Here is a 13,871-nt window from a genome sequence, read left to right on the forward strand (position 1 = left end):
GGACGGTTCCTCTGAATTAGTTTCTTTTGTTAAAAATAGTTTTCTCGTTATAATTGAGATGTTGTAAATTATATGAATAATATAGATAGACGAGAATCATATTTTGGTCTCTCGTTACTAATATTAAGTTTAATACGTTATTTTTACTGTTTGCATAAAACCAATCAATTGAGTCACGATAGCTATACATGGGAACGATAGATAGTAATAGTTGTAATTGATCTATGTAGATTTCACAAATCTTTTATAATAAACCAATATAGAGGTATACCTGCGGCATATCAAGAATGCTTCTATTGATTTTTCAAAGGATAATTTTTTTGCATGACTTAAGTAGGGATGGCAAGCAGACCTAAACCTTCGAGGCTCACCCGCACCCGAACCCGAGTCAACAGATGAAAATCTGAGTTGACTAAGTTCGGGCGACACCCGATATTTCGGATGCGGGTTTGAGTACTATGAAATCCGCACCCGAAACCCAAAATCACACCCGCTTATATATATATCGTAATATTTATATATATATATATATATATATATATATATATATATATATAATATTGTTGAAAGTTGTAGGAAAAATGTATTTTATGTATTTTGCTGCAGGTTCGAGTTTGGGTGAAAAAACTCGAACCCAACGGGTGTGGGCGTGGGTGTTATTTTGTCACCCGAATAGCCTTTGGGTTTGAGTTCGGGTGGTGATTTCGAATGCGGGTTTGGGTAGTGTGAAACTCGCACCCGACCCGTTGCCATCCCTATATCCGAGGGAAAAGCATAACTTCCTCGATCTCCCTCAGGACTTTGGGGAGGACTTCGGTGCTTCTTTCATCTCTACTTATTCTTAGACTTAGGAGCTTCATCCTTCTTTATCGCAGTCGGCTCGGGGAGGCCGTTTGAGTTATCCTTGATATAGCTTCTTGAATGGTGTTTTCACATGGAAAAGCATTGTGGTGGCTTTCTTTGAGGCGAAACAAACTTTATTTTGTCTATTATGAATTCTACTGTCGGACAATGTTGTACATGTTTTTCAACAACTCGTTAGTGCCTTGCAATCCAAGGTTTGCTCGCAACAGTTAAAAACCAGAGGTATTTGGACATATTTATAGCTATTTGAGGACCCTGGAGCAAATATATAGGTGGTTGATTCATCACTTCTTGATATGCAACAGCGGCGACAACTTCTCGCGTAACAGCAGAACACATATCTTTGGATCCAAATATAACTTGGAAGTGTAGGAATCAGAGATCTTGAAATTTAGGAAATTAAAGTTGAGACGATACTTGATTAGGTCAAACGCTGCAAATCTTCGTGTTTGATTTAGAATGCTCTTGACTCAATAACCTAAGATAGTTTGAAACTGACAAACCAGAGAGAATGTGAAATCATAGAAAATGCATGAATCAACAGACGATTCCCACAAACGACGTTGTTGTTTTGTAATTGAACCAGAAATGGAATGAAGATCGGAGGTATTGATGAATCTGAGCTTCTGATGCGGTGGAGCAGGGGCTGATCTGCAACGTTAGCACTCCAACGCTCAAGTTAGTATGAGAATAAGAAAGATGAATTGAAATTGAGTTTGAAATTGAGTATCGAAATTGAAGTCTTTATATATATAGTAGATAAGGCATAGCTAACTTGCTATTTGTTAGGCGTAGATTGTAGAGGATCGTTGGATGAACTTAAAGTTTATATATCATGTGATCATAAGTAGGATAATTCTCGTGTACTAAGAAAATTCTGAAAAAATTGATATTATTATTTTATTATCTTAAATATTTATGAAAAATAGTACTTTAGGAAATAAATTTTTTGTAATGAGTGGGTAAAATAGTATATGTAAATTAATTTAATTATGGACGGACCTATTTAAGTAAGAAGGCAGGTGTATTGACAAAATGAAATTTTGGCTTTTACTTTTCATTCACCCTTGATTTTAAATTGATGTTATACGCACCCCTTTAAAGAATAACAAAAACCAGTTCTTTGTTTCTTTGTGAAAGCACCACTCGATATCTTTATTTTTCTCATACTTTTTTTTCTTCTCCAAATACAACCAATATAATGAGTCTTATGAAAACCAAGATCATATTTGTGAATTTTTCAATATTTGTGAATCTTCCATTTTGTAACTATTATTTTTTATATGATTTTATGGATATGTGTGGTATTACGTATTGTGGTTTTTTGAGTTGAGTACATTAAAAAAAAATAAAATAAAATAATAATAATAATAATAATAATAATAATAATAATAATAATAATAATAATAATAATAATAATAATAATAAGCAAGCATAAATTTATTTACCTACTTCTTTATAATCATCGAAGCATAATTTTATTTACTTAATTCTTGATATATTTTGGTATATTGTTTTATATAGAATTATTGTGATAGATAAATTATAGTATAATTAATTTTGTTGATATGTATATTTGTTAAGATGTGATAATTTATACCTATTTAATTAATATTGTGATTGATTTAAAGCATTGCAAATATATTTTTATTTTAACTTTTTTTTAAATAATATAATTGAATGGTTAGATATATTGATAGTGTTTTTTATACAGACAAATGCATAGAAATTAAACTCTTGATGAAAATAAAATCACCATTAAAAGATATATCAACTAATATATCGGATAATTTTCTAATAACGACAAATATATAAATGAGATATTTTTCTATTTTTGCACAATTACCATAAATGGAAAAAATTAAAAAGACCAAGATAATTATTATTGATTAATGTTTTATTCCATAAGATAAAAGTGCATAACTAGTACGTCATACACTATAAGTACAAACATAAGATAAAAGTGCTTAACTAGTACGTCATCGTCATACACTATGAGTACAGACATAACTTATTCAAATACAACATAGTACACACGCATAGATGCAGCGCTAGCTACAACTGCGTGCATTTTATTTATTCATGTTATTTATAGTTATAAAAAGTTTTAACAGTTTTGAGTGCAGAAACATTTCCAATTATTGCAAGTGCCACTAATTAAGTGGGCTCTGTTCTTGCAGTGGTCGTCACAGCTGGCATCAGTAAAGCATACTCCCCTGTATGTATCAGCCAAATGCTGACAAGTGTTTGCCTCTGTCACCACCATTTCTTCTGCATCCATAATTACCATTAAAACAGTATTAGAATATAATTATATATGAATATTTAATAATTTATCGATCCAAACGTTTAGAAATAAAAATAACTTAACAATTTAAAAGATATAGAATCTTTTTTATTACTAAGTTAATCTGATAATTCATTTCAATTTCTTAATCTAAAAAAGATTTATATTAACATTTTAACTCTTCAAAACATATTAGAATTTTTTTTATTTAATTTAAAACGGACATAATGACTGATTTTTCAAAAATTTTCTATAATATTGGAAAAAAGAATTAACATAATATATTCAGAGTTAAGAAATTAATGTGAATTTTTTAAAATTTTAGAGATCAAAATAAACACTGAAATTAACATATATGATAAAGAAAATATTAAGTCAGACATATATAAGGATTATGTTAAGTTTTTTTAGAGGTTATGAATTCATCTATTAGCCACTATTTAACAATTACAAAAAAAAAATTAGAATTTTTATTTATTTAAATTTTTTTACTATAAATCATATTAAACCGTGATAATTTTTAGACATTTTAAAAGATAATTTTGGATATCATATTACATATAGATATTAACTAATTAATTTTTTGACACATGTTGTCTCTAAGACTTAGCCACGAAATTAAGATAAACATGCACAAATATTTTTGCCTCCAATTTAAATTAAAAAATATGTAAGATGGTAAATGAATATAACAAATGCTTTATATAATAATTAATCAATATACTAAAAATGGTGAGTTAATTACGTGCAACAAAGAGAACGAGGAGGAGGAAGGACAAGGCTGCTAGTGATTTCTTCTCCATAACTTAACTAGTAACAAACCCGTGCGTCCGCACGGGTTCTGGTATGGGACGCGCATTTGTTTTAGATGTATATTTTTTAATAGAAAAATGTCTGGTACCCGTTAAAAAATAATAATTGAATGTATGGAAATATGTCTGGTACCCGTGAAAAAATAATAATTGAATGTATAGAAAAGTGTCAGGTACCCGTGAAAAAATAATAATTGAATGTATAGAAAAATGTTGGGTACCCGTAAAAAAAATTAATTAAATATATAGAAAAATATCTAAAATTAGAATTAGTTGAAAAAATGTTAAATATATGGTAATATATATAATTTGGACTATATTTTTAGAGAAAAAGGGATATGCACTGACAGTGTAAAATATTTTTACACTGTCAACCAATCACAACCATGCATCCAATTAAAACATAATTTTAATTTAAAAAAATTAATATGACATGGCAAATGTAAGGATTTTGATTGGATGTATGTGTAAAGTTTGTTTACACTATCAGTGCACTACCTTTAAACTCATATTTTTAATCCAATGGTAATATAATATATATATATATATATATATATATATATATATATATATATATATATATATATATATATATATATATATATATATATATATATATATATATATATATATATATATATATATATATATATATATAGGAGGAGGGATCAAATTACACCCGAAGAGTTACACCACGAGTTACACTCGTTCAATAACTACATCTCAAATTAATATTTTTTAAATTCAACCGTTGGATTGAAACATAATATCATATAGATCATACCTATAAAGTTTGAGCTTAATCTATAATGATTTACTATATCATCAAGATATTCAAAGATTAACGTCAAAATGAGCTTTCATATAACGTTAATTTTAATGTAATTCAATGACATAGTAAATCATTATAGATTAAGCTCAAACTTTATAGGTATGATCTATATGATATTATGTTTCAATCCAACGGTTGAATTTATAAAATATTAATTTGAGATGTAGTTATTGAACGAGTGTAACTCGTGGTGTAACTCTTCGGGTGTAATTTGATCCCTCCTCATATATATATATATATATATATATATATATATATATATATATATATATATATATATATATATATATATATATATATATATATATATATATATATATATATATATATATATATATATATATATATATATATATATGTTATATTGAAATATGAGAAAGACATATTTAAATTAAATATATGTCTTTCTATTAAATATAAAGAAAGGACATATTTTGACATTATTAATAAATTTGTTTTTACTAAAACTGTTTTACATCAATAATATATATTTTAACTTTTCATATATTAAATTCGTGTGTTTGAGTGAACTTTGTCATGGTTACCCGTGCGTTCGTACGATACTGGTGTGTTACCCGTACGTTCGCACGACACTGATGTGTTACCCGTGCGTTCGCACAGGTACTGGTGTGTTACGCCCATTGATACGAGAAATATTTAATATTAATAAAATTTTAATAAAAGAATCTAAGAAAAATGAAAGACAAAATATAAGAGAAAATTAAAAAATCAAAAGTAAATTATTTAATTATATAGAAATTTAAGAAAATGATCGATGTTTTTTTATTTTTTCGATTTCGTTTCAATAATTTGTCTTGCTTATAAAATAAGTTTATGATTTAAAAGAAAAAAATAGGAAAATCATGAATAATAATATAACTATTTTAAATTAACAGTATTCTCAATTCTCAATCCACATAGCTTCATGGGTTTGCCACATTAAACCACCACTTTCTTGGAATATAAAAATCCCTTTAATTAATTACATTGTCTTCCATGGTATCCTCTGAGCTCTCATTATTATTCTAAATGGTTCTTAAGTTTTTAACTAATTAATCATCCATGTTTAACTAATTATATAGTAAGGAATTATCTGATATCATGTCATGACATACCAAGCATCTCATATGTGTTTTCTCTAGGAGACGTAGGTGTGAAGCCAAGGTTTTCTTTTTTAGTTTCCACCACTTTAATCGATTCAGATGAATATTAATTAGATTAATCACCTAATCAGATGCAACAAAACCTTGAAAACCACCGAGTTATTTGACATAACTGTTTTTCTAATTTCCATAAAACAATAATTGAGATTTTCTGCTTACAAAAAATGTAAGCCATTAAACCTCTTGACAATGGGATTTCCATCAGGTTCAATTAGATCACATGCACTCCAAGAATTCCAGCGGGCCAAATTGGAATCACTTGGATCAAAGTTTTCAATTCCTCCATCTGTCTCCATGAAAATCATTTGATCTCACTTTTTGTAACCTGAACTTCAAGTACCTCATGGAAATTCATCAACATAATCATAGTGCCTGAAGGTCAAAAGTCATATACAATATGTCATCAGAAAAATATAAAGCACTTAATTGTGTACGCTCGATGGATGCAAAATCTGAAAAACTCACCTTATCAGGACTGTAGTAGCCACCTTAGCAGAAGGAAGCACAATCTGTTGGCCTGGAACACAAAGATTGTGATTTGTAAGACAATCAATGTGTCGACTTGTTTACATGACGGTAGTGTTGAAAACCCTTGTAGTCTTGTTTCCTGAATTGCAATGGAAGATAGTATAGGAGTAACTTTCAAGTGAAACTAAAAATGTAAAACAATTTCAGTAATCTTGTATCACCTCACAAGTGTGTTTGATAGGCATGAGCTAGGCCCTTAAAACCAAATTCTAAGACATGGATGTAATGTTACCTCCAACTCTTAGAAGGCCATGAAGATGGCAGTTGGTTATCCTCCACAGTGGCAGGCGGCTCAACTGGTATGTGAATGAATTGCTTGATTCTTTAAGTACATATAAACCCTTTCAAATTTAATTTCCCTTCATTACAGATTATGGTTAGTGAATTCATATACACGCGTTAACCGAAGAGTTGGAATTTCATAGTCTGTCAAACTTCTAAACTTCTATTTACAGACACTTCATTTTAGGGGTGCTGTTCAATCTGCAAGCAAGATAACCAAATAGTATCAGTACGTGTTTGGCCAAAATAATTTCATGTTTTGTATCAATACAATGGGAAAATAATAGAGGTTTCAAGAGATTTTTTGGCCTTAAAGCAAATTGTGCCTTATTATTTATGTTGTTTTCAATAGTTGCAATCTACTCATCATTAAACACACTCGTTCATGAAAGGAGAAAAGTATGCAATCAAACTGAAACAGATGCGACAATGACTCTTTACGAATTGGAAAGAAAACATACCAGAACTCTGAAGAAGATCAGCAGTCAGATCTAGAACACTGAAGTTTCTAGAAATATGCCCCAAAAATCAAATTGATTAAATATCTGAGTCAATAGGAATCTGCCCCAAAAATCCAAATGATGAAACATTTGAGTCCATGAGTGCTCCATTCATAAAATGGGAGTTTGTGTCAACACTATTAAATGATTTAACCGCTGCATCACCAATAGTTGGGCATAACCGACTACTGATAAAGAAAAGGACTGAAAATACATTTCTAATATGATAAGCCAAGTCTAAATATATTAGATATTCATATGATGGTAATAAATGGGAACATACAGAGGAATCAAATTCCGTATACGAAACATAAGAGGATTGAAACGATTACCATAATTCAAATAATCAATGCCCTGTGATCAAACAAAATAAGCATAAAAAAATTAGTAAACTGCAGTTTATATGTACAGATCAGTAGAAACTTCTTTTCAAATATTTGGGAAGTGAACTGCAGTTTATATGTACAGATCAGTAGAAACTTCATTCCACCTCAATAAAACATAGCCTAAGACAAATGAAAGTATCACCTTGATTGTTAGTTATACCAAACGTAACAAAAGCCTCGACGCAAACCTGACTGATAACCGAGCTTATCCTTATGATTTTGCACCTTTCCATGGCGATGTTGAGATTGTTTCTAACAACTGTTCTAAGAGTATTCGGGTAAATGCATTAAAGAATGTAACTCCATGGTCTGTTCTGAATTTTGTATCTCAAGGAACCACATGATGCCGATTCTTTCTCTGCTATAGCAGAAGCCTGCTCCAAGTCCCGGTGTTTGCGAATTTTGCACGGAATGTTATTATTCTTACGGCTTTTACTTGACAACACGGTCTTTCTTGAGGTGATAAATCTGATTCAACACAGAAACTATTTTAAATAAATCTTTGTATTATGTGATCATATAGGCAGCAATTCTTAACCTGGTATGAAATAATAGTGCCATCAATATTTAGAGAAGAAACCAACCTTCTGTGGCAACATGATGTATGCCTTCAAAACTTCCCTAAAATTTATCTGGATTTAATACATTTTCAGCAAGAAAAAATTCGTGAGAAGCCAGTGATCATTGTTGTTAGTTCAGAGGCATTGCTTCAAATGATCATAACTTTAATATGGAATCCAGAGGCATAAAATAAGAAGTGAAAATCAGGCAATAGAACTATGATAAATTACAAAATAAGCCAAAGAAGTGACATCGACATTCATGCATCACCCTCTCAAATCCAGCCCCTAAGTAAAGAGAAAGACCGACATTAGAGGGATTCACATTGGTGCTGATACCAGACCAAAACCCAAGACCACTTTGAGACTGGTCTTTCGCTGTTGTTTTCCCCTTTGCACCTTCAATCAAGGCACCCTTTTGGTACATTCATTTCCAAGATATAACAGATAGTTATGTACACACACATTGATTTCCTTATCACAATCACTCCTTACAAACATTTAAAGTAGAGTATTAGCACAAACAAAACATGAGTTATAGCAGACGTAAAAAGTATGTGGTGTGGCCCCTCATGACAGATAAAAGTTATTTCACGAAATAAACCGAATTATTTTTTGTCTAAAGCCACACCTAAGATATCAAACATGATAAAGTTGGAGGTATTCAAATAAAGTCACCTATCTAAACAGATTATGATAATGTAAACGGGTTTGGTGTAACTTAAGAAGATAAAAGGAAAACTGGTGCAACTTATTTACCTGAAGGGGAGAAATCCCTCACAAGAATTCCACCTAGAGTTACATAGAGCTCCATGTGAAGCTTCAATCTCATATCCTAATGTGCAGCTTCAATCTCAATGATCCATGTGTAAGCTTCTAAAAGTACCGCAATGCCACCCAATGCTACAATAATGCCGGTGTACGCGTGCTTCCAGTTATCTTAACGGTCCCCTGCAGACACCTCCAATGCATCGAACCCTTTAAAGATGTTGATGATGCTGATAATGATCGTTGCATATCCGATGCCTTTTAGTGCCAAACAATCATCACCACACTAAAACAAAAATTGCCTGAATTGCATAAAAAAATAACCTTAGCTCTTACAATTCAAACAAAACACATGGCCAAACCCATTTAAGGTAGACAGCAGTAAATAAGGGAAAAGTGAGAAAAAAAAAGTAAGCTAAAATAATGCAAATTTGGCATTGCCCAAAAAGGAACACTGCTACACCTATAATGATATTATGCTTCCTTACACCAAGAAACTCAAATGACGATCAACTTCATTTGCAATATGCACCAACAACATCAAGAATGGATTTGAAACCATCTCTTTCCAAGCATTCAGCTAATTCGGCATATAAATCAAATGAATATGAATGATGGATTGAGATGGCGAAACGCTGGAAATTGTAATGGTGAGTGATGGATTAAGATGTGCACCTGAGATATGACCAATTGAGAGAATAATTAACATGACTGTTAAAACAGCACAAGCTGCATTTCCCATAAGTGTTTATGCTCCATTGTATTTGTTGTTCACTATTTGTCCTGTTGTTGCTGCATAGATCAGTATGAATGTTCCAACAAACTCTGCCCTAATCTGTGAAAAGAACAATACATATTAGTATGAATTTTCTGGAAATATTCCGATTAAAAATCTACATTGATACAACTGTTGTTGTGATCACAAATATAGCCCTCCAAATTAATATAAATAAGTTTAGAATGTAAGGACGAAAACCGGGAAGTGTAAGTATGTATTCCTTGTTTATTTTAGGCCATATTTTTACCATGATTTTCTCGACGAAAGCAAATAAGGCTTGCACGTAAACTTCATATGCTCCCATGGGATGAATTAGGATAGTGGCATTAGCAATATTAATGAGGCAATATGGATTATAGAAACCAAATTCAGTGAGTAAGTTTCCTGGTGCCCATACTGCCGGAAAGCATGTAAAATAACGTCGTCACGACTATACTTATCTTTGTGGCCTGCTTCATTGTTTTTACCTCAGAAGGTGGAGACTTTGTGGTATCCTATGGAATTAGATTCATTATATGCCAATCATTTAACAAACTTAGATCATAGAAATACTCAAAAATCAAAACTATTACACAGTACCTGAATTCCAAGGCATTCATCCTTTGCTTACCTTAATTACACTTTGTGGTTACCTTGATCATCCACAACTGTTGTACATCCGGTTGACATCTCAACCATCTTTTATTCTCCCTGTTTCAAACTCATTAACAATAAATACGGATGCAATAGCCTTGGAGTATCAATGTGATTCGAAGTTGATATTGTATCAATCAATATTCCAGAACTGTAAAAAAGTAAGACCATTTAATGTGGCTACCTGCTCAAACTTTGGCTGAATGCACAAAACAGCCAGCTGCCTGCCTAATCCATATACTATTTCACCACTCGCTCCCGTAGCTATTTGCCTAATATATCAAAGTTTCTATCACATAAAATAGCAGTAAAATTAGTGAACAAACTTTCGCAATAAATCCTACTTTGAGAGTTAACAATAGTGAACTTACCGCAGATGCTAACATAACTGTTGCATCAATTCATTCACCTGCACCAGATTCAACGTCGGGAGCAGATGCTAACATAACTGTTGCATCAATTGCTTTATACATATCACCATTTCTCCAATACCCCAAAATTATGGTGTTCCACATGACATTAAATGTGACATAAAAATACAATTTTAATACAATATTTTTGTTTATCAGTTACAATTGTTTATTAATTAATTGAATAATCAACTTTTAGAAAATGATAAATTTATCATTAATTATCATTATTATAAATATATAACCATCTCTTTTCTATTCCATAACCACCTACCACCTTTTATTCTTCAATTTTTTCAAATTGTTTTAACTCTTTATTAAATATGTTATAAAAATATTATTGTTCTATTAATTGATAGAATAGTCAACTTTTAGAAACACACTATCACATTTTATTTGGAAGATTTTCTCAAAAATCATTTTGACCTCCTAGATATATGATTTTCTATTTTTAATTTATCTTTTCAATTTTTATTTAATTTGTTATGCTTTTCTTATTTATTTTATTTTTTCTTTCATTTGAAAATTTAGTGGGTTAGGACTTGCCTCCCACTATTGTAATTTTATTTTTTTTCCATTAATTTAGATTGAATTTATAATTAAAAAATATTATATATTTTATTGATAAGATGTGATTTTGTTTATTTTTAATCTAAATCTAATAGGGAAGATGACTATGACTCATGAATTAAAAAAATTTATACCTTAATAAACTATTTGTATTGAATGTGTTTATATTATATTAATTTAAATGTTTTAATTCACATTGTAAGTTGATATATTAATATTAAAGAGAATTATATTAGGCTTAAATAGTCTTTTAGTCCCTGTAAGTTGGCGTGTTTTTGGTTTTCGTCCATGTATCTTATTTTTCTTGAAAATGATCCTTGAATGTTAAAAATATTTTGGTTTTAGTCCCTAAAGTTAAAATTTACAGGAAAATTTGCAAGTTTTTTACGGATTTCCTTTGAATTTTCCCGCGGATTTTAATTTTAGGGACTAAAACCAAAATAATTTTAACATTCAGGGATCATTTCCAAAAAAAATAAGATACAAGGACGAAAACCAAAAACACGCCAAATTACAGAGACCAAAAGACTATTTAAGCCATTATATTAGTAATGGTATTTTTTTCAATATTATGGACTAATAGATAATGTGGGAGATTTAAACTTCTTCCAAGTAAAAGATTTGCATAAGAATAAAAATATTTTTTTAAAAATGTCCAAAATACTACTATAATAAATTTTTAGTAATTAATATATATTTATAAATTATAAACTATTAAATTATTGTTAAATTTTTATATAAAAAATAAACTCAATATAAAATATCAATACAACTATATTTATATTTATCTAAATAATTTTTTATCGATAATAATTTAATGAAGCTTTCCACGCATCGCGCGGGTAGACGTCTAGTAGTTTTAATTTGAGAAATAAGTACCGTTTACAACACTGCCATAAAATAGGGGAATTTTTCATTTATCTATTGCGAAAAAATTAGGTACAGCTAATCATAAGTCAATATGCATTCAAAATATTCAAAAAAATAAATAAAAAAATGGAAAATACTTATCAGTAAGAAAACGTGTAAATAAGAAATGCAAGAATAGATCTCAACCCTTCATTATCACCACAACCTCATGATCCCTATTAAAAAGACAGTTAAACTTAAAATTAATTTAAAATTCACCTATAAAATAGTGACATGTGTGCATTCTTGCATTTCTTCTCCAAATTGATTCGTATTAAATAGCATTACACATAAAAAATTGATGTGTGACGAAGGATTTTAAATTTGTAGTTATGCACTATGAAAGTAGGCAATAATAAGTTTAAAATCTGGTAACTGATACGTGGAAACGGACGGTTCCTCTGAATTAGTTTCTTTTGTTAAAAATAGTTTTCTCGTTATAATTGAGATGTTGTAAATTATATGAATAATATAGATAGACGAGAATCATATTTTGGTCTCTCGTTACTAATATTAAGTTTAATACGTTATTTTTACTATTTGCATAAAACCAATCAATTGAGTCACGATAGCTATACATGGGAACGATAGATAGTAATAGTTGTAATTGATCTATGTAGATTTCACAAATCTTTTATAATAAACCAATATAGAGGTATACCTGCGGCATATCAAGAATGCTTCTATTGATTTTTCAAAGGATAATTTTTTTGCATGACTTAAGTAGGGATGGCAAGCAGACCTAAACCTTCGAGGCTCACCCGCACCCGAACCCGAGTCAACAGATGAAAATCTGAGTTGACTAAGTTCGGGCGACACCCGATATTTCGGATGCGGGTTTGAGTACTATGAAATCCGCACCCGAAACCCAAAATCACACCCGCTTATATATATATCGTAATATTTATATATATATATATATATATATATATATATATATAATATTGTTGAAAGTTGTAGGAAAAATGTATTTTATGTATTTTGCTGCAGGTTCGAGTTTGGGTGAAAAAACTCGAACCCAACGGGTGTGGGCGTGGGTGTTATTTTGTCACCCGAATAGCCTTTAGGTTTGAGTTCGGGTGGTGATTTCGAATGCGGGTTTGGGTAGTGTGAAACTCGCACCCGACCCGTTGCCATCCCTATATCCGAGGGAAAAGCATAACTTCCTCGATCTCCCTCAGGACTTTGGGGAGGACTTCGGTGCTTCTTTCATCTCTACTTATTCTTAGACTTAGGAGCTTCATCCTTCTTTATCGCAGTCGGCTCGGGGAGGCCGTTTGAGTTATCCTTGATATAGCTTCTTGAATGGTGTTTTCACATGGAAAAGCATTGTGGTGGCTTTCTTTGAGGCGAAACAAACTTTATTTTGTCTATTATGAATTCTACTGTCGGACAATGTTGTACATGTTTTTCAACAACTCGTTAGTGCCTTGCAATCCAAGGTTTGCTCGCAACAGTTAAAAACCAGAGGTATTTGGACATATTTATAGCTATTTGAGGACCCTGGAGCAAATATATAGGTGGTTGATTCATCACTTCTTGATATGCAACAGCGGCGACAACTTCTCGCGTAACAGCAGAACACATAT

The 13,871-nt window shown here is 30.7% G+C and overlaps 1 long non-coding RNA gene across 2 annotated transcripts; it reads right to left on the minus strand.

The window, feature by feature from the left end:
• Positions 1–6,164: 6,164 nt before the first annotated feature.
• Positions 6,165–7,523, minus strand: LOC131640904 (uncharacterized). 2 transcript variants are annotated; one of them, XR_009295376.1, is made up of 4 exons: positions 7,230–7,523; positions 6,719–6,969; positions 6,424–6,565; positions 6,165–6,330 (listed from the first exon to the last, which is right to left on the minus strand). It is a non-coding gene; the product is annotated as an uncharacterized LOC131640904 (long non-coding RNA). The 2 variants fall into 2 exon arrangements; XR_009295377.1 differs by having other exon boundaries at positions 6,648–6,969.
• Positions 7,524–13,871: the final 6,348 nt, after the last annotated feature.

The sequence above is a fragment of the Vicia villosa genome, unplaced genomic scaffold, assembly GCF_029867415.1.
Source record: "Vicia villosa cultivar HV-30 ecotype Madison, WI unplaced genomic scaffold, Vvil1.0 ctg.003382F_1_1, whole genome shotgun sequence".
NCBI classification, from domain to species: domain Eukaryota; kingdom Viridiplantae; phylum Streptophyta; class Magnoliopsida; order Fabales; family Fabaceae; genus Vicia; species Vicia villosa.